General features: G+C 41.0%; 1 long non-coding RNA gene across 1 annotated transcript; it reads right to left on the reverse strand.

Moving 5' to 3' along the window:
• Positions 1 to 891: 891 nt before the first annotated feature.
• On the reverse strand, positions 892 to 6,273 carry LOC119867147. The gene is made up of 3 exons (XR_005382557.1): positions 5,608 to 6,273; positions 4,782 to 4,867; positions 892 to 1,196 (listed from the first exon to the last, which is right to left on the reverse strand). It is a non-coding gene; the product is annotated as an uncharacterized LOC119867147 (long non-coding RNA).
• Between the last annotated feature and the right edge of the window lie 15,326 nt (positions 6,274 to 21,599).

Consider the following 21,599-nt stretch of genomic DNA (forward strand, 5'->3'; position numbering starts at 1 on the left):
GGTGGTAAATGGTGTTGCTGGGATTCTGTCCCTGATTTGGGCCCTACTTTTGGATTGAATTAAGTATGTCGACCTATGTATAATTTTTTGATAAAATACACTCTAAATTTTATATAGATTTTAGCCACTAGTATTGATTCCAGTCAGATGGTAAAATATTTACCACAAACTTAATGGATAAATAGTTAATATGAAGCAGCCTCATGGCCCCAAATTACATAAAGGCCATCACAAACAAACTTGACTTCAAAATAATTTCCTCAGAATTTTCAGCATATCTTAACACCAATAAAAAATCTACAACTTCTAAGGGGAACAAATAATACATAAATAAACCTAATGTAGAGGCAACATTAAAACCTTTTCAGGCTTTCAACAACTGCCCACTGAGCCTCTTTTCTTTAAAAAATTATTTCAGTTCTCTTTTTCTTATCCCTTTATTTCTTCATATAGAAAGACTAATAACCAGGTAAAATGTTTAGAAGACAGACAACAGATAAAGGACAATTAAAATGCAAATTTTTTCATGCTGGAATCATAGGTTCAAGCATGTTAAACTTCAAAGCAACCCTTGCAGCCATCTCACCTGGCATCTGCAGGTACCTAATGGAGAGGCAGGTCATGTGACATGTTAAGGATGATAGTTAAACAATAGAAGTATTTGTTACTGGTTTACTTCATAAAATAAAATAAAATAAAATAAAGTGGAGAAGACTACAGGTCTGTCAGGAGAAACTAATGATAATAACCAACACCCCCATAGAGCTACGTGTGCCAGATACTAAGTGTACAAACAAGCATTTTGTACTTATAATTGATTTTATAGGTAGGAAACCAAGGAAGGGGGATATTGAGTCATGGCATCAGGTCATCCAGGTGGTAAATGGTGATGCTGGGATTCTGTCCCAGAAAGTCCAGAGTCCTTACCATAAACATTAGTCCGGTTGCCCTGGCACAGGCATTAATGCAAGCTCACACAAGGGAATGGAGAAGGCCTCAGTAGTCACAAACTATTTTGAGCAATAGTTGAAGCAAAAAAACAAGAACCACTTTTATTTATAAAAAAAAGACCCAGAAATAAGAAGTGGACATCCTTAAACTGTGCAATAAGAGCCATGTAAAACACTGAAAAGAGGATCCAGGCCATCCGGGAAATACTCTCCTGGCCACAGAGGTTAACTGCTATTGCCAGTTCCCTAGAGCGGAGGAACAGGAAATTGATGTCAGGACCTTCAGAATTGGGCAAAATGCTGAGTGGATTCAGACTTTTTTTTTCCTCAATAATTTTGAGCTTTTTAGTGTAATTAATATACAGAGGTATATTAGTTTCGGGTGGACAATATAATGACTCAGCAATTCTCTACACTTCTCAGTGCTCGTCAGGTAAGTGTACTCTTCATCCCCATCACCTATTTCACCCACCCACTTCCGTGCTGGTGACCACTGATTTCTTCCCTGTAGTTAAGAGTCTGGGTTTTTTTTTTTTTTAATCTCTTTTTTTTCTTTGTTCATTTGTTTCATTTTTGAAGTTCCACATATGAGCAAAATCATATGGCATTTGCATCTCTCTGACTGACTTATCTCACTTAGCATTATTCCCACTAGCTGCATTCTATTGTTGCAAGTAGCAAGATCTCATTCTTTTTTATGGTTGAATAATATTCCATTGTATTTATATACCACATCTTTTTTATCATTCATCTATCAGTGGATACTGGGGTGCTTCCTTTTTTTAAAAAAAGATTTTATTTATTTATTCATGAGAGGCAGAGACACAGGCAGGGGGAGAAGCAGGCTCCATGCAGGAGCCCGATGCGGAACTCGATCCTGGGACTCCAGGATCACACCCTGGGCCAAAGGCAGACGCTCAACCCCTGAGCCACCCAGGCGTCCCTGGGGTGCTTCCTATCTTGGCTATTGTAAACAATGCTGCAATTAATGTAGGGGTGCATATATCTTTTCAAATTAATGTTTTCATTTTCTTTGGGTAAATATCCCACACCAGAATTATTGGATCATATGGTAATTCTATTTTTAATTTTTTGAGAAATCTCCATACTATTTTCCCCAGTGGCTGCATCAATTTATATTTTCATCAATAGTCTATGAGGGTTTCCTTTTCTCCATTTCTCCATAACACTTGTTATTTCTTATCTTATTGATTCTAGCCATTCTGACTGGTGTAAGATGATAACTGCATTGTGGTTTTGATTTCTATTTCCTTGATGATGAGAAGTGTTCAGCATCTTTTCATGTAGTCTGTTGGCCATCTCTGTGTCTTTTTTGGAAAATGTCTACTCAGGTCCTCCACTCACTTTTTAACTGGATTATTTGGGGGGTTTTGGTGTTGAGTTGTATAAATGTTCTTTATATATTTTAGATATTAAGCCCTTACTGGATATGTTACTTGCAAATATCTTCTCCCATTCTGTAGGTTGCCTTGTTGTTTTTTCTGATGGTTTCTTTTCTGTGCAAAAGCTTTTTACTTTGGTGTAGTCCCAATAGTTTAATTTTTGTTTTGTTTCACTTACTTTGGGGGACATATCTAGAAAAACGTTTCTACGGCCCATGTCAAAGAGGTTACTGCCTATGTTTTCTTCTAGGAGTTTTATGGTTTCAGGTCTCACATTTAGGTCTTTAATCCATTTTGAGTTTATTTTTGTGTATGGTGTAAGAATGTGGTCCAGTTTCTTCTTTTACATGTAGCTGTCCAGGTTTCTCAGCACCAGTTTTTGAAGAGAAGTCTTTTCCCCAGTGTATGTTCTTGCCTCCTTTGTCATAGATTAATTAACCACATAAACATGGACTTATTTCTGGGGTCTCAATCTATTAATGTATGTGTCTGCTTTTGTGTGAGTACCATAATGTTTTGATGACTACAGCTTTATAGTATGTCTTGAAATCTAGGATTGTGATGCCTCCTGCTTCTTTCTTTCTCAAGATCGCTTTGGCTATTGTGGCTCCAAACAAATTTTAGTATTATTTGTTCTAATTATGTAAAAAATGCTGTTGATATTTTAATAAGGATTGCATTGAATCTGTAGATTGCTTTGAGTAGTATGGACATCTTAACAATATTTGTTCTTCCAACCTGTGAGCATGGAATGTCTTTCCATTTGCTTATACCACCTTCTGTTTCTTTCATCAATGTTTTATAGTTTTCAGAGTACAGGTCTTTTGCCTTTTTGGTTAAGATTATTCCTAGGTATTTTATTATTTTTGGTGCCGTTGTAGATGGTACTGTTTTCTTTTTTTTTTTTATTTATTTATGATAGGCACACAGTGAGAGAGAGAGAGGCAGAGACACAAGGCAGAGGGAGAAGCAGGCTCCATGCACCGGGAGCCTGACGTGGGATTTGATCCTGGGTCTCCAGGATCGCGCCCTGGGCCAAAGGCAGGCGCTAAACCGCTGCGCCACCCAGGAATCCCGGTACTGTTTTCTTAATTTCTCTTTCTACTGCTTTATTATTAGTGTATAGAAATGCAATAGATTTCTGTATAGATCCCTTTCTCCTTCATAGGACCTTGAACTATAGAATCTCTCTGGAAATATTTTTATGTTATTAACTGGACAGAATAGGCTCTATCTGATAACTACCAGCTCTATTCTGGCACCTACTCTTTTGTATTTCCCATGTATGTGTGTAAATGTTTCAATATGTGTCAAGAGCATGGACAGTGTGATATGTGTTAGTTTTAATCTAGAGAAAGAAATTCAGCCTTTAAAGTCCCTTAATCAGAAATTTACTCTCCAGGCATATTTGAAATGCCTTTAGCAGGTCCCCATACTCCAGAGGACCTATTAACAAGTGGTTTAACTCTTTCTAACTCAATAGGCTAATTATTAATTAGCTTAATAAATGATAATTTTTAATTGGCAAAAAGTGATATGTAAGCCATTTACATCAACTAGCAATACTGTAAAGGTACTTCTGCTCCTGTATACACAGGAATATATGAATTTTATATAAGCCCAGCAGACCAATTGTTTCAGAATGGTATTCTTGGCTCTGCCCCTGACCTGGACCTGAAGATTCTGCTACCTGTTTTGACTAGTAAGTGATCTGAACTTGCCTCTACACTATTAGTGCATCTGCTTTGATTAACCGTTTTATGCAAAATATTTGGCAGTGTGCGAGTGGTGGAGACAACTGGTTGTCCACCAAAAAAATGCATTCTGCCCTTCTTCCTAGATGTGTGGCTACACCATAATTATAGCCTGCCTAACAGGTGTGGTGTATGGCTACATCTGTCTGATAGAATGTGAGTAGCAGGATGTGTGCCTAGATTTCTGGGTCTAAACCTTAAGACCATTAGTATGCCTTCCTTCTCACCACTTGGATAGCTAGGACCTTGATCATGCAGAGAAAAAAAGGCCCTGGAAATGGTAGAGCATCATTTTAGAAGGAACGTGAGTCCGTGAGTGACTGCATGGTGTAGAGCCACCTGCCAACTTGAAATGTTCACCTTAGACTGTTGCTTTAAACCACTACATTATTGTTGGGTCTCTCTGCTACATCAGCTTTACCTTATCTCAACTAATACAGTATCTACTGGATTGAGCTGAGCTTACAGGAACAGAGAGCCTGATTGCTATTAATGATAGCTGAAGCAGAGTTCAGCCTGAGGCTTGCTACTAGAGTACATGCCAACTTTTAAGTGAATTTCAGGTACAACATGAAGTCCTCACCTACCTCTAACTACTGGAGACCCTCAGCATCTCCCAGGAAGAACCTAACAGTTGTTAACAGCCTATTAGACTTAGTCAGTTTGCAACATACCCAGTCCGAGCTCAGTGAGAGGCAGGGAGACACCAAGAAAAACTCAGGTATCTGGCTTGAGTAGCTGGGAGACAGGATGGCATTTTCTAAGTGAAGAGGAAATAAGATGAGTTCAGTTTTAGGTATGTTGAGTTTAAGGTGACTGCAAGATTTCCAGGTGGACCCAGAGTGGAATATTCAGGCTTTTAAATCAAAAGAAAAAGATCTGGTTTAAAGATAAAAGCTGGGGTATCATCCACATATGGAGATTAACTTAGAGACAGAATGGAATAAAAAGAGCAGAGGAACTAGGGCAGAGCCCTGAAGACAGCAGGCATTTAATGGATGGGAGAGGAAGAGGGCCTGCCATGGAGGTGGAGGGGTTGTGGGGTATTAGAAAGTAATCAGAAAAATGAGTTTCTGGAAGCCAAAGAAGGGTCATATCAGGAATGAGAGAGCTTAATAGTTCCAGATTCCAGAGAGAGGTCAAACAAATAAAGGCCGGAAAATATCTTCTGAATTTTGATGGTGTGGTGCAGCAAGAGCCAGACCGTGGTAGAATTAAGAGTTAGAGAGAGAAACAGAGACAACTTTTCAAGAATTTTGGCTCTTGATATGAGAAGAGAAATAGGACAAGAATTGACAATAGAGAATCAGTCCAAGGAAGTTTTTATTTTTTGGTTGAATTCGAATGGGAAAAGTTTGAGCATATATAAATATTGATGGAAAGGGTCCATCAGAGAATTAGAGCGGAAGCTATGGGTAAGAAGATGGCTTTTGGACTGAAGCCCCTACGAGAGCAAGAACAGAGTATAAGTGTTCTAAAATATTAATTTTTTCAACTCACGTTAGCTGGGACCTCTAGCTCCTGATGCTCAGTGTGTCCAGATGTGGCCTCTATGTCATTCTGCATCAACAAAGGTCATCCATTCTCTAGTTTCTGAGGTGGAGGGGGGAATCTAATAACTCAGGCATTTCGTAATTTTTGTAGAGTTTACTTAGAATTTGGAGGATCCATAGAGAGGGGTCCATTGTTCAATGCCCAGCACAATACCATTTTAAACCTGGCAAGAAGAGAGCACTAGGCTCTCTGCTTTAGAGATCCTCACTCTCACCCTCCTCTGACTACATCCTCTTTATAGGCCAAGGAGTCTATTGGGCTGAGGAAACATGCCCACAGGGTTCCTGTAGCACTCCCTTTTATACCATACTCAGGGTGCCTAAGACCCTAGAATTCTCCCTCCAAACAGCCCTAAGCCTTTTTCAGGCCTTATACAGCCTCTTCATGGTTCAGTCTTTACATGGACAGGCTACCCAAAGAGAATACACACTCATAGTCCCCAAGGGTGCCAAAGGCACATGTTTTATGAGGGGGGTATAGATAGAGCTTCGATATGCAGCTTAGGATGCCCCCATATGTGCACACAAGGCCTGTTGCTGTGTATGATGGGGCAGTGGGCAGAAATAGAAGAGGAACTGCTCACAACTTGGGCTGGGACACCCAAGGAGCCAGCTGTGTTTGTATATTCTGTTATGGAACCCTAAAGAGTCTGAGAATGCTAAATTCTGGAACCTACACTTCCAGTTCATTCTAAAAATATACTTGCCAGAGTTGGAGGGTAAAATATATTTTATCTAACAATTTTGATACTCTGACTTACAACTTCTAAATACTTAGACATGTATTAAGCCAACATAATAGAGGAACATTAGAGGAATGGCAAAGCTGGTGAGCCTTGATTTGTAGCATTTGCCAATTTCCGTGGTATATTCTGTGCCAATTTCTTGTGTTATTCTGAGCTATCACGATGATGTCACTGATGGATGTCACCTGTCTCTCCAGAGCCAGTGGGAGCTGGTCACGCCCCTGCCCAAACCCATGAACAGAGGCCGGACGGGCCTGCATTGAATGAAGCATTTTGCTTGCCTCTCTGCTTCTTCTTTTCCTTCTCCTCCCTTCTTACCTTGTAGGAGCAACATAACTTCTCATCAATGTACAATGATATTACAACCATCTTCTGGTGCTTGAGTCTGACCTTAGGTCTTACCCTTCACCCTCACTGGCTTTTCAAAGTATTTCTTTTAATACTTTTCATACTTACCCATTCTTCTCTAGAGAACTTAGTGAATTTAAATCATCTTCAGCTCAGTCCACTGCAGACTGGCCTGTATAACTTGGTCTGATAATGAACCTTAATGATGATGATAAACTCAAACCTGAGAGGATGTTCAGAGGCTTTGAAATTGTACAGCTGACCCAGTTCCGTCATTCCTGTTTACAGCTCTGCACATGATGTACAGCTCATCATGGTCATGTACCTGGCTTCCATGTTGTGAGAGCCACCTAAAGAAAGAAGTCCAGGGATGCCTGGGTGGCTCAGTGGTTGAGCGTCTGCCTTTGGTTCAGGTAGTGATCCCGGGGTACTGGGATCAAGTCCTGTATCAGGCTCCCGGCAGGGAGCCTGCTTCTCCCTCTGCCTATGTCTCTGCATCTCTCTCTGTATCTCTCATGAATAAATACATAAAATCTTAAAAAAAAAAAAAAAGGAGTCCACTTGAAGGGAATCCAATACTCATTTTCTAATGAGACTGCAATTGTCATTTGCAACAAGAGCCCTCAACTTAGGTATCTGCCTCTGAGCACAGGTTCTGAGAGCTGATTTTAAATTCCTGATGACCAGTTCCCTACTTCATCCTTCACTCTGAAGATAGTCCCTGTAGAGATGCTATCTGAGCACAAATGTCACAATTGTTTTTATTTTAGTGAATGTTGAATCAGATATTCATTAGACTTACTATGAGTTGACTGCTTAACAGTCATAGAATGCTTTTAATACTCAAGAAAATGAAAACACATATGAAATTCTTTTTAAAAAGTGCTAACGATTATATTTAAAATTAAGTCACTAATAAGGTTTTTATAAATTTAATGTCTTTGGACATAGTTCTTATGAATTTAAGCATTTTAGTATATGTTTCAAAAATAGACTATAAAAAATAACTATAAGAAATAAGATTGTTGGGGATCCCTGGGTGGCGCAGCGGTTTGGCGCCTGCCTTTGGCCCAGGGCGCGATCCTGGAGACCCGGGATCGAATCCCACGTCGGGCTCCCGGTGCATGGGGCCTGCTTCTCCCTCTGCCTCTCTATCTCTCTCTCTCTCTGTCTCTCTCTCTCTGTGACTATCATAAATAAAAATAAAAAAAAATAAGATTGTTTCTGCTATTTCAAGCTACTTAAGACAAAAGCCTACATTTTCTAAGATTTAATAGTTTGCGTGGGATTTATCACATCATTCTTTAAGTTTGGTTCTTCTAAAACATATAGAAAAAGAATGACCTCTCTTAGTGTTACATTCTTCAGAAAACTTGTCTGCAAATAGTTTAATTTTAGATGATCGTTCCTCTCCAAGATGGGTGTGGAAGGGGATAAAGTTGGCAGTCGGGTAGGTTACATATATATATTAATCTCAGTTTGTGTCAAGCATACACAAATTTAAAAAATAGTCCCTTCATCTTAATGAATTGTTACATTCATACTATTTCCAAGACATAGATACCAACTTAAATGCTTACATCACAGTCTCTTCTGATCATTACCAAATAAATTTATCCAATACTTAACATTGCTAATAGAATAGATTAATGTAGTACTGACAATGCTTTTCTAGAAGTAGTAGGTAAAATCTAGAATGGGTTAACATTTACAGGACTTCTAATTTTGAAAGAAAGTAAATAATATTCTATTTTCACTAATTAATACCATTTTAAGCCTGATAACTGTTTCAATATGCATTGCAATTTTTTAATTTTTATTTATTTTTTTATTTATGATAGTCACAGAGAGAGAGAGAGAGGCAGAGACACAGGCAGAGGGAGAAGCAGGCTCCATGCACTGGGAGCCCGACGTGGGATTCGATCCCAGGTCTCCAGGATTGCGCCCTGGGCCAAAGACAGGCGCCAAACCGCTGCGCCACCCAGGGATCCCTATGCATTGCGATTCTAATTATAAACTCCCTGGGGGCAGCAGGCATGTTTGTCACTGCACCTATTAGGACAATCCAAAGCTCCTATTTCGTAGTCTACCATTTATTTTGTTTTTTCCTGAAAAAGTTTTCTTTCTTAGAGGTTTGTGTTCTGGGAAGATAGTTAATGATACATAAATCCCATCTTTATTGTGAGAACAAGGAAAGAAGATAAAACATAGAGGTCTTACTGGCAAAATCGACAAAGTAGGGGACAATCTTTAAAGCATCACAAAATAAGATAGTCCTCAAATCACAATCTGGTAAAATTCCCTCCTTGTTTCTAGCAAACTTTTTATAAGAAACTAATACTAAAAATGGGTTTACAGAAAAAACAGTACTATGCATGCTGAACACACTCAGACACATGCAAGATGTTATTGGAGAAGAAATCCTTTCTACCCAAGGATGCCTTGGAGATTCACTGTCCCCTTCTCTCTCACAATCCCCTCCAAAGACTAGTCCAGAGGTCGGTGTGGGTTTCTGTGATGGCAGGATATCCGGGTATCTCAAGATGGTTCATCATGACCTGGTTGACGCACTAATTAGCCACACTCTTCAAGTCAGGGGACACAGTGAGGTAAGGACACCAACTCTCCTGACCTCAAAACAGACTTGAAAAAGTCAAGAAGATGGGAATGCCACCTCTGTGAATTTTTCTTTTCTGAAGAAAGTCCTCTCTCTTGTGAAATGCTAATGTCTTGGATAGAATATTCGGAATTTCCCAGACTTTGTCCTAGGAAATGCCTTGGCTTTCTCAGTGGCAAATCCTTTGTGAGTCTTGTGGTCCTGGGATCAGAGCCAGGCCTCACTTGGGGCCCCTGCCTTCACACAGGACACTAGGGTTGGTTCCTTCCTTATCTCACATGGCTTTGCTTGAAATTCATTAAGTGAGGTCCCTGATCCTTTGCTACCTGAGTCATCATCCCTATTTGAGATACCTAGGATTTCTCAATTCCAAATGTCCTTGCACCTAGGGCAGGGGACATGATGGGAGGCTTCTTTCCAGTTTCTTAGGAGACACTCAGCAGTACCTATCCATATTCATTTGCAATTGCTTTGGTCAAATAGCATGAACAGATAAAACAAGTCAGCTCCTCTTCTAGATTGGAGGCAGTCATCTTCCTTATATGGTGTCTATAGTCAAAACTCTGAAACCAGCCTTCAACACCCAGGCTCGGTGGTCCCACACTGTTTTTAAATAATCTCTTACTGCTTCCTCCCTTCCCCTTACCAATGGGGAAATGGTGGGAGTTTGTGGGGCAGGAGCCATAGGCTGATGAGTTCTATGAGGCTTCAATTTTAGTATCTACAGGCTTTACATGCATGGTCTCAAAAGTCCCCCTTTATCTCAGAGCATCCTAGCCCAGCATAAAGGAATTCCATGTTTCCTCATTTTTTATTAACTCAGAATCCTTAGCCCCAAAGGCAAATCCTTTCTTTGTTCTTAGTCTTTTTTAAGAAAACATAGGGAAGCATGCAGACTGTATGCTTCTATGTACAAGAAGTTCTGGAATAGGCAAAACTAATCTATAGTGACAGAAACCAGATCAGTGGTCTCCCGGGGGGGTGGGGGGGTGGGGGGAGAACTTACTGCAATGGAACACAGGGAATTTTGAGGTCGTTGAGAATGTTTTGTATTTTGTCAATGGTATACATTTGTCAAAGTCATCAGACTGCCCACTTAAAGTATGTGTTTTATTGTGTGTAAATTATATCTCAATAAATTTTATTTTTAAGTCCTTTTTATTGCCTTGGAAATTGATCACAAGTATCACATCATTCTAAGGATTGAGCTTCCTGACAATTGTCTTTCAGTTCAGGTCCAATTGAAACTAACCCTCTTCCATCTTTTGTGCATGTCCTTTGATATCTGAGTTTCCTAGAGAATCTACTAGGCTGCCAAGTGTGTCACTTTAGATACCTCTCCTTTTTCTTCCTATCCAAGATCACCCTTGTTTGAAAGATTTAGAACTTAATTTTGAAGCACTTCTCTCAGACGCTAGTCATCTTCCCTTTGAGGGTCTGTCCAGGGACTCCTCCCATTTATCAAAATATTTCAGGTCTGGGAGCTTCTGGGTAGCTCAGTTGGTTGAGTGTCTGACTTGATTTCAGCTCAGGTCATGATCTCAGAGTGATGAGATCAAGCCCCTTGTCAGGCTTCCCCTCAGCTGTGAGTCTGCTTGTCCCTCTCCCTCTGTTCCTGACCCTGCAAGCTCTCTTGCTCTCTCTGTGTAAAAGCAATCAATCAATCAATCCTTAAAAAGAAAAACTCAGGTCTGTCTCACTGAAGTCTAGGATATGTATCTGATCATGTCCAATCCTCCCTGATTTACAATGAGCCCTATAATAACCAAATTACTTTTTTCCCATGAGTTCATGTCACTTCTACTTCTCCAGCAAGTTCCTTCTTGTGGTTAGCACTTGGTACTTACTTCCTCTACTTTCTGAGAAAATTTCCACATTAAAAAAAATAACAAAACTGTAGGCTCCCTAGGGAATGGCAGTTTTTAAGGTCAGTAACAACCTCTTCACTTTGTTATGTGATACATCTCAGGTCTTAAGGGCTGAGGTGTTTGCTCAAAGTCAGATAGTGAATAAATAAAACTCTGCATTGAAACATCATATCCATCAGGCCACTGTGTACTACTGGGCAGGATGTTTATTGACCAGGGGCAATCAGCCAAGGGCTGAGTAGGAACTGCATTTAATGTGTGCTCTACTTCCTTTGCCAAGCAGTGAGCCCTGCCTAAGGCTCTACCCACCTCCTCAGAGGAAACAGCCTCTCTCTCATTTTCATAAAGGCACTATTTTGCTAATAATGGCTCTGATCTGTAGTTAAACTTCTCTTCCAAATTTTTTCAAATGTGTTTATTTTTAAAAATCATATCAGGAAGAAATTTCACATTTTTTTTAAATTTATTTTTTTTTAATTTATTTATGACAGTCACAGAGAGAGAAAGGGAGAGAGGCAGAGACACAGGCAGAGGGAGAGGCAGGCTCCATGCACCGGGAGCCTGACGTGGGATTCGATCCCGGGTCTCCAGGATCGCGCCCTGGGCCAAAGGCAGGCGCCTAAACCGCTGCGCCACCCAGGGATCCCCCACATTTTTATTTTAAAAGAATTAATATCCTATACCTTTCATAGATCCTAACAATTTTTCTTTCATCTTTTTCAAATGCTGTTCTGTGAATTCTTTTTTTTTTTTTTTTTTTTAAGGAGAGCAAGAGAGCACAGTGCATGTGGCGTGGGGGTGGGGCACAGAAGGAGAAGAAGAGAGAAAACCTTAAGCAGCCTCTGTGCTTAATGCGAAGCTCCATCCCACGACACTGAGATCATTACCTGAGCCGAAATCAAGAGTTGGACACCTAACCAACTGAGCCACCCGGGCCCCCTTGGTTTGCGGATTCTTATACAATCCAGGACATTCATAGATTTGATATACTTTATTTCTGCAGAGCCAGGCCAGGGGCTCCACTTGGAACTCCACTTGGAGTTTGCCCAGGACTCTGGGGCAGGAGCAAAGGAAGACTTAAGTCTCAACCACCCATAAGGCAGCTTTCAGTATGATATAAAGGACAGGTTCCAAGGAATAAGAACCTAATCCCAAAGGAAACGTCTGGAGTATGAGACAAACAGAACAGAGAGAGAGCGGTTTAGAGGCAGAGCCTGGAAAGTCTCCTTAAGACAATAGGAGACTTTTGTTGGGTGCCTCCTGCGTGCCTTGGCTGAGTAGGCAAAAGTGGAAAGGCCTAGTGGACCTGCAGAGACCCAAGTCAACACAAAATTGCTGCTGGATGCCAAGAGGATTCAGAAAAAGCAGAGACTAATGTCCTGGTCTAAGTGGGATAAGGCACTGCAACCGGAACCCCCAGTAAGGTTCACTGGGTAAAACAAAATCCTGCTGTGGGCCAGTCATCACTCTACCTGGTGCCATGTGGATGCCTAAACTTTTCCCCTCCCAAATGCCATTTTGGCTGGGGTGAGGGGAAGAGAGGAAAACACCTGGAAGACTGAGCACCTACACAGCGGACTGAGTTGTCTCTGATATTATCTTTAACTAGAAAGTGAATGCTCAGTGATCTACCCTCACGCCACCATCCCACCTCCCTGTCAGAGGAAATGGCACTTTCAGAACCAGAGCATAGTTACAGAAAAGAAGAATGCTGCATTTTCTTGACCTTTGAGTGCAGTTTAACCCATTATATCTGGTCCTTTCCATTCCAGAAAGCATGCTGTGTACATTACCCAGGAGTCACAGAGTTCAAATGTCAATTGTCAGTGTGAGTCTTTTGATGCCCTTAGGTTAGCTTTTGTACATAGAAAAAGATTATTCAGAGGTTAGTTTTAAAAATTAATATTTAATTCACAGGTGTTGTAATTTAAAAACTTAGCTTCCTTTAAGATTTTAAGTTCAACTTAGAATTCTTATTGTTCTTTTATAAATAGAGCAAATTTTAAAAACCACTTTGAAGGCCCTTAAATATTATTTGGTGCCATTTATAAATGTTATTAAATAAACTCCCCTAAACCTTTTCAAGGACATTTATAAATCTGATATTTTATTCACCTCAAAAATATAGACCTATTTGATTAATATTGAATCTAAGTAATGAACATGAATCTAATAAATCAAACCTATAAATATGGCGATTTTTAAATTAAGAGATTTAGTAAGAATCTGACTTGAGTATAAATAATTTCTCCCTTTGACATTTTTTTTTTAAAGATTTTATTTATTTATGAGAGACAGAGAGAGAGGAAGGCAGAGACACAGCCAGAGGGAGAAGAAGGCTCCATACAGGAAGCCCAACGTGGGACTCGATCCCGGGTCTCCAGGATCAGTCAGGCCTTGGGCTGAAGGCAGCCCTAAACCTCTGAGCCACCCAGGCTGCCCCATCCCTTTGACATTTTAAAATGGAATCACAATCAAACTAGAAGTTAGGACTTAAGGTTTAATTTAATTTGATCCTGGTTAGGGTTGTCTGGGTGGCTCAGTGGTTGAGCATCTGCGTTTGGCTTAGGTAGTGATTTTGGAGTCCTGAGATTGAGCCCCACATCAGGCTCCCCATGGGGAGCCTGCTTCTCCCTCTGTCTCTGTTTCTGCCTTTCTCTGTGTCTCTCATGTATAAATAAATAAATAATTTTTAAAAATTTGATCCAGATTAAACATTTTCGGGTGAAATACAGGTATCCCCCACTTTCTAAAAGTTTGCATTATGCCACTTCATGAAAGACCTACAGTAGATTCCAAGAGAAACCCAAAGAGGATTTTTGCTTTTATGAAAAAAGTTGATTCCATGCTGGGTGCCTGAATAGCTCAGTCGGTTAAGCATCTGCCTTGGATCAGGGGATCGAGCCCCTTGTCTGACTCCCTGCTCAGTGGGGAGTCTGCTTCTGTCTCCCTCTGCTGCTCCTCCCACCACACTTCTGCACCCCTCGCTCGTGCTCACTCTCCTTCTGTCAAATAAATAAATAAAATATATTTTTAAAAAGTTGTTGCAATGTTAATTGTGTAGGTCTTTTATAAAGGTGCAGTGGCATGAGGCAAACTTTCAGAAAGCAGGAGATACTTCTCACTTTACTGCTATTTCAGTTTACAAAAGGTTTCATAGGATTCTTCTACTTTCCAATAGTGGGGAAAACCTGCACTCCATCAGCAGTGCCATGTGCTTCATCCTGCACTTCATCAGGAAGCATAAGATGCTGCATTAATAAGGATTCTAAGTTTGGTCACTTGGTTAAGATGGTGAGAGCCAGGTCTGTCTATGATAACAGTGCTTCTCCCCTTTGCAGTTAGTAAACAATCTGTGGGGTGAGCCCGTGGCACCATGGGGATATTCCATTCCTTAAGAAACTTTCACCTAATTCATTGATGGTGAAATTTATTTTTATATTAATTATTTATTTATTTTAAATAAATTATATTTATTTAAATTTATTATTACATTGGAGCACAAAACTTTTTTTTTAAGATTTTATTTATTCATGAGAGACACAGAGAGAGGCAGAGACACAGGCAGAGGGAGAAGCAGGTTCCATGTGGGGAGCCTGTTACAGGACTGAATCCCAGGACCCCAGGATCATGACCTAAGTCAAATGCAGACGCTTAACCACTGAGCCACCCAGGTGCCCCACAAAGTGATTTTCTAATTCTGTTGTTCCTTCTTTCCTTTCTGGCACAACAAAATGTTCCAGGTTCACATTGTATTTTCCTGGCCCCAGCCATGGAATTGGTCATTTATTGAAGTTCTGCTTCTTTTTACTGAGAGAATTGTTTCTTAGAAACCACTATATGGGTGCTAGCCATACTTCTTGCTACTGGAGTATCATCGTTTCTAGACTTCTTCAGTGGACAGACCTATGGAATATTTCTTTTAATTAGTAAGCTCATGAGGATATTTTCAATTCAATTTATATTTAAAAATTTATATTTAAAGAATTTTTTTCTTAACTGAGTTTATTTCATACTTTGTTTTCTCTTGCCCTGGAAATCATGGTTCTAGCAATGTTATCTGTTTACCTATTATTTTATCTTACAGCATACATAAAATAATTTCAAAATCATGATTCTGATATTCCTACTAACAAGGCACCTACTGGGAGAAGTCTAAAATTTCTTTGCAGTTCTTAATACCCTTAGAATATATTCCACTAAATATATACCATCAGAATACTATATTAAAATTTGTTCGAAATAATACTTTTCTTTGAGTGATTATATTATCCATTGGATATACAGTTAGAGTTTATATGCTTTTGTTTGTGCTCAGTTTTAGAGTTTGCTGTTGGTTACTTTTATTTAACTATATTTTTGAATATGTAAAACACTTACGTGTCAAAAGCCACAACTTTTCATAAAAAGTATATGTGGACAAATCTGCATGCCCTTCCTCTTTCCTGTTCCCTACTCCCTCTCTCCATCCCCGGTGGGTAGCCCTTTTCATTAGTTTCTGGTCTAATTTTTTTTTCTTTGCATAAATGTTTGTAATGTAAGAGCCTGACATTGAGCTCTTGAGTGTCCAGGCATCCATTTCGGAGATATCCATCTTGAATAAGCACATTGCTAAATGTATGGCAGCCACTAGCAAACCAATAGACTACTATTGGGACCAGGCTACTCCCATCCATTAAGTTGCCCTTTTAGAAAGCCCATGGTATCCTAGATAACTGACACTTGAGTGACCCTGCTTCTCCCTTCCTGCTTCCTAATTCCTGTTCTTTATGTTTTAAACTTGTCAGTAAAGAGTGAACCCATGAACTCCAGGCATACACCCTTGGACCTTAATAAAGGCAGAGCCCCAGTCCCTACTTCCTCCCCTTTCCTTCACGTGAAAACTTGTTGTGCGGCCCCAGGCATGCCGAATACCCTCCAGGACCTGTGAGTAATAAACCTTGCTATTCAAAATTCTCCGATGGCTGTTGCCAAGGTGCATCTTGCAATCCTAAAACCCATAAAGGACTGGTTCAGCGACAACATTGGCTGTAGTCAGGGAAGTGTCTATGAAGGCTTACAACGGGTAATACGGTGCTCATAGCACCACAGACTTAGACTAACACAACAGTGTGTTACACATGTATGCATGCATTACATAATCTCCCCTCCTTCACAAGATGTAGCATAATAGATGCACCCACCTGAACTTGCTTTTTTTCATATGACAATATAACCTGGAAATTATTCCATATATTATTTCATGGAGATCTTTCTTGTTCTCTTTAAACAGCTACAAAATCTCTCGCAATCAACGTGTTGGCTGAGCCTGCAGTCATCTGAAGACCTGACTGGGGCCTGCTGAGCCACTTTTAAAGATGACTCACTCCTGTACCTCACCCATTGGTGCTAGTTGTTGACAAGAGCATCTCCATTAGAGCTTTTCCCCAGGCTGCTAGAGCATCCCCACAACGTGGCAACTTAATTCCCCCTGAGCACATAATCCAGAAAGCTGGATAGAAGCAGCGATGGCTCTTATGACTTAGCCTAGTCACATACTAGCCCTGCCAGAACATTCCATCTGTTAAAAGCAAGTCACTAAGTCTGGCCCACATTCAAAGAAAGATGAATTGGGCTCCACCTTTTAAATGGAAGCATATCAAAGAATTAGTGGACTTATCTTAAAACCACCATAAACCATATTAAGGGAACATTCTGTACAGGACACTATTTACCTTGTGTGTAAAGTAATGTAAACTTTTTATTATGATAGTCAAACAGTTTTCACTTAGCTCAGGAATCAATATAATATTACTATGTATACTGTATTATATATGGGCATATATAGATATATACATATGTGACAAATATATCGATCTATTGATAGATAAATTCCTAGAGGGCACCTGGGTGGCTCAGTGGTTGAGCATCTGCCTTTGGCTTGGGTCATGATCTCAGGATCCTGGGATCGAGTCTCACATCAGGCTTCCTGCAGGGAACCTGGTTCTCCCTCTGCCCATGTCTCTTCTGCCTCTCTCTGTATTTATCATGAATAAATAAATAAAATCTTTTTCAAAATTTCCTAGAGGAGTTCTTTATTTTCTTTATGAAAATAACAAAGGATGTATTGAGAATTTTTATATGTAGACATCTCCATTTTATCATATATAACTCAAGGTCCTACTCTCAAATTAGGAAAACTGTGTTCTCAGAGATATGTAGTAGAAGGGTCAGGAGTATGTGTTCAGGAAGGGGCAGATCTTACAGGAATGGCTTTATGTGGCAGTAGGCAAATAAAAACATTTTATAATGAAATAACTGTAGACTGGAGTAAAACGTAGTGTCTACACATATTTTTTAAATCAAACATGAAACTTCAAAGACATTTTGCGCTTACGGAGTTCAAATAGGCTGCTTTGGCCTATTTCTTCTAACCTCCCAGGGATGCTTTTCCAATTCGTTGTCCTTAATGGTACATCAGTGCAAAAGTCTGAGAGGTGTTGGCTTTCAAGTACATATCTATATTAGGGGTCCCATCTCCAAATACAGGCACCCTGGGGGTTAGGGCTTCTCCATTTGAATTTTGGAGGACATGCACATTCAGTCCATTAACAGTTATACTCACAGTTCCCAAGAGAAGGCATACATCATACCATGGGCTTGGGGAGTAGGGTCACGAGGGAAGCACTGGAGACTGTCAGGAGGCAGAGCAAGTAAAGGGAAAACACAGACAAGAGTCTTCTATGGTTTCCAGGGGAAGGACCAGGTGAGGCAAGGTGAGAAGGTTTAGGATGGGTAAGTTTAGTAAATTCAGTGGTCTCTGTCCCTAGTTGTCTGGTACCTGGCCTGGGGTGATCAGGGCCAGTGGATAGTGATAGTGGCGTGTGAGAGGGTATGGGCTCTGGATTCATCGGTCTGCACGTGAAAGGCATGTCATTTACCACCTCTAGGAAGTGGCTGGGTCAGGAGGGACAGTCTCTCCAGGTTGGGCCAGGCCCTACATATCACTGCATCAGTGCAGAAACTAGAAAATGCGGTTATTACACATGTCAAAGTTTGTTCCACTTTTTAGTGTCCTTATTCAAGCTAAAGAACCGCAGCCTTCATATTGATGTGTCTTCTAAAACATACAATCTGGGACGCCCAGGTGGCTCAGCAGCTTAGCGCCTGCCTTCGGCCCAGGGCGTGATCCTGGAGTTCCAGTATTGAGTCCCGCATTGGGCTCCCTGCATGGAGCCTGCTTCTCTCTCTGCCTGTGTCTCTGCCTCTCCCTCTCTGTGTCTCTCACGAGTAAATAAAATAAAATCTTTAAAAATAATAATAGTAATAAATAAGTAAAGCATATAATCTTAATTTTGCCTATATTGGAAACACTTTTTCATCACTAAATACCATACATATATCCCAAATTTGCTCTATCTTAATATGTTGATGTATTAACCATTTATTGATGCATAACAAGTCACTTCAAAAGTAGTGATCGAAAACAACAAACACTGATCATTTCACAGTATCTGTGGTCAGGAATTCGGGTGCAGCTTAGCCACGTGGTTCTGTCTGCGTTAGGTTCTCTCATGAGGACATACTCAAGGTATCAGCCAGCGTCTTGGTCTTGAGGCAGGATGGGGGAAGAATCTGCTTCCAAGCTCATGCATGTGGTCATAGGCAAGCCTGAGTTCCTTGTCACGTGGGCCTCTCCATAGAGCTGCCACGGGATAGGACAGTTGGCTTTCTGTACTACAAGTAATCTGAGGGAGAGCAAGAAAAACCACCCAAGTAGCCAGAGTGTTTTTATAAAGTAATCTCAGAGGTTACATTCCCCTTTTTCTGTCCTATTTTATCATTAGAAATGAGTCATTCTTCTCGGTCCAGCTCAAACCCAGGAGGAAGGAATAAGTCAAGGGCAGGGACACCCAAAGCAGGATCCCTGAGGGTCACCCTCAAAACTGCATATCACAAATGGTAACTATGTCTCAATACAATTGCTCTTTTCTTTGTAATTCTTTGTATTTTATTTTTTTGGAATTTGAAAACATTATTCTAAGAAGAGGTCCAAAGGCTTCTCTAACTATATGTAGCACAAATAGGTTAAGAGTCTCTGTTCTAGTACCAGACAGACCCGGATTGAAACCTGGCCTCACCTATCAGCCACATGGACCCTCAACAATCACTTCACCTTGGTATAGCACTAGCAGCTATAACAACAACGTGGAGATGCTAACAGCCTGTCTCCCAGACCTGTTGGGGGGATCAAATGAGATCACACATATAAAAGCTATATTAAGCACTCAATAAACGGCAGCCTTTATCCAAACAGAAAAAAAATGTGCCTGAATTTCACACATATGCATGGTTTCCTATGTCACACAGTTACAAAACCCAGGGATCGTGTTTAGTAATGGTCGGGTTCCACTCTTTCCCCCTGTTACCTTAAGTATCTTAAGGAACATATGTGATGGGGCCCCACGTGTCTGTACCTCACCCGAAAGGACCATATAAAATACGAAGTATTATTGCACCTGGAAATATTCAGGCAAATGATGTCAGCAAAGACCCGGACGCTGGGCCAGGATCAGCCACAGGAAGGGGGACTAGAACTCCAGGAATCTCCTACCCCTGACAGAACCTCGACCCTGGCGATTTGCATTTTCAATCAGGAAAAGCGCTGCCCTGCAGAACACAGACATAAAGGGAACATCAGCCCTCTTACAAGCTTTCCAATTAGGCGCCCCTTCCTGCCAGTGCAGCTCAGAACGGAAGAGGCCAGGAAAGACTGGGGCCACCTGGTTATCATTGCGGATTCGCTTTTGCTCCTTTTAACAGAGGGGGTGCATCATTTAGGAAGCCGGTAACAGATCAGAACCTTGTGGAAAGAGTCAGGAATGGCTTGCTGCCTACAGCTCTTCGTCCCTGTGCGGCTGGAAGTCAGAAGGATGGGATTGGCCAGAGCAGGGCTCACTTCCTGCCCCGGGGCCTGGACACAGGTAGAAATTGCCCCTTGGGCTCCGCTCCACTTAGCCTCTGTTGGGGGGTCCCTTGCCGGCCCCACAGCGCACACACGGACCGACAGACACGGAGCAGGGCAGCGGAGGGGCAGCACCTGACACCCAGAAGTAAGCCCAGGCACATGCTGGTTCTGCTTTCCCAGCAAGGGGACGAACTGAAACACTGTTCCCTCCCCTCCTCGCCCCTTCCCGCCGGCTGGCTCACTCCCAGGCCCCAGGCCCAGTGGTGCAAGACCTGGTGATCCAGAGAGTTGGGTCGGAAACAGCTTGATTCGCACCAGAATAAAATTAAGGCCCACAGGCAACAGGTACACCGGCTCTCTGGATTGCTTCTCACAACTGCGTGTGAATCTACAGTTTCCTCAAAATAAAAAGAGCAATTTTAGAAATCGAGCTACTCAGAACATACTAGACAGGAAGAAAGAAATAGTAACACCCCATGGTCCGAAAGTGAAAAGGCTCATTCTGAAAATTAACTTTTCGGTTTTTTTAGTAGATGAACTTCCTCATTCAAGCCATTCCTATGTCGTTGCCGCTCTGAGCCTCGTGGAAGCTGGTGCAAGAGAAAATGCCACCTGTTCCTTTTTTCTCCTTTCCCTTGACCAAACTGACAAATTTCTTAATAGCAACTGAAAGTATATCTCCAGCAGCAGAAACAAGAACTGCTAAGACATGTTTGCTCCAGACAGAACAGAGGAATAGGCGGAGAGAGAGGGGAAGATACATCTGTCAGCATAGATACTTTTGGACTTTTGGATTTGATATTATGTGTACATATTGCCTGGTCCAAACCATTAGTCCCCAAATTTTACATATCCTTCGAGGGTCTAGTGCAAACATAACCTTTTCCATTTCTCATCATACCAGTTTGAATACACCATTCTCTCCTGTATGTTGCATAGTGCGGTGGTTCTTAACCCTGTCAGTTGAAAAAACTGAGAGCTTTTTTAAAAAAATGCTCATGGTATGGTCCACCTGAATGAGAATCTCAGAGGGGAGGAAATCAACAGAGATTTTTTTTTTTTTTAACTCCCTGGTAGTGTTAAATATGTACTTAGGATTGAGAACTTCTGCCCTGGCATTTTATGGAGCCAATGATTCCAGCACTCACCCTGTAGGTAAATACTGAATAATGTATTACAGAGATTAAAAGAAAAAAAAAACAAAAACACAAACACATTCACATCCTTTATCTGGTTTTGCCTGTAAAACCGCCCTGTGAAACAGGTGTCACTGCCCCACTGGTCAGAAGAGGAAAGGGAGTGTTGAAGTGTTAGAAGTCATAAAGGGCCCCTTTGGGCTTTTTGGTTCTATACTTTGACCACATCCCCTGAGATTAAAACTGGATTCTGTGTTCCCACCCGTACTCTAGCATA

The sequence above is a fragment of the Canis lupus genome, chromosome 32 (assembly GCF_011100685.1).
Source record: "Canis lupus familiaris isolate Mischka breed German Shepherd chromosome 32, alternate assembly UU_Cfam_GSD_1.0, whole genome shotgun sequence".
Taxonomy (NCBI): Eukaryota; Metazoa; Chordata; class Mammalia; order Carnivora; family Canidae; genus Canis; species Canis lupus.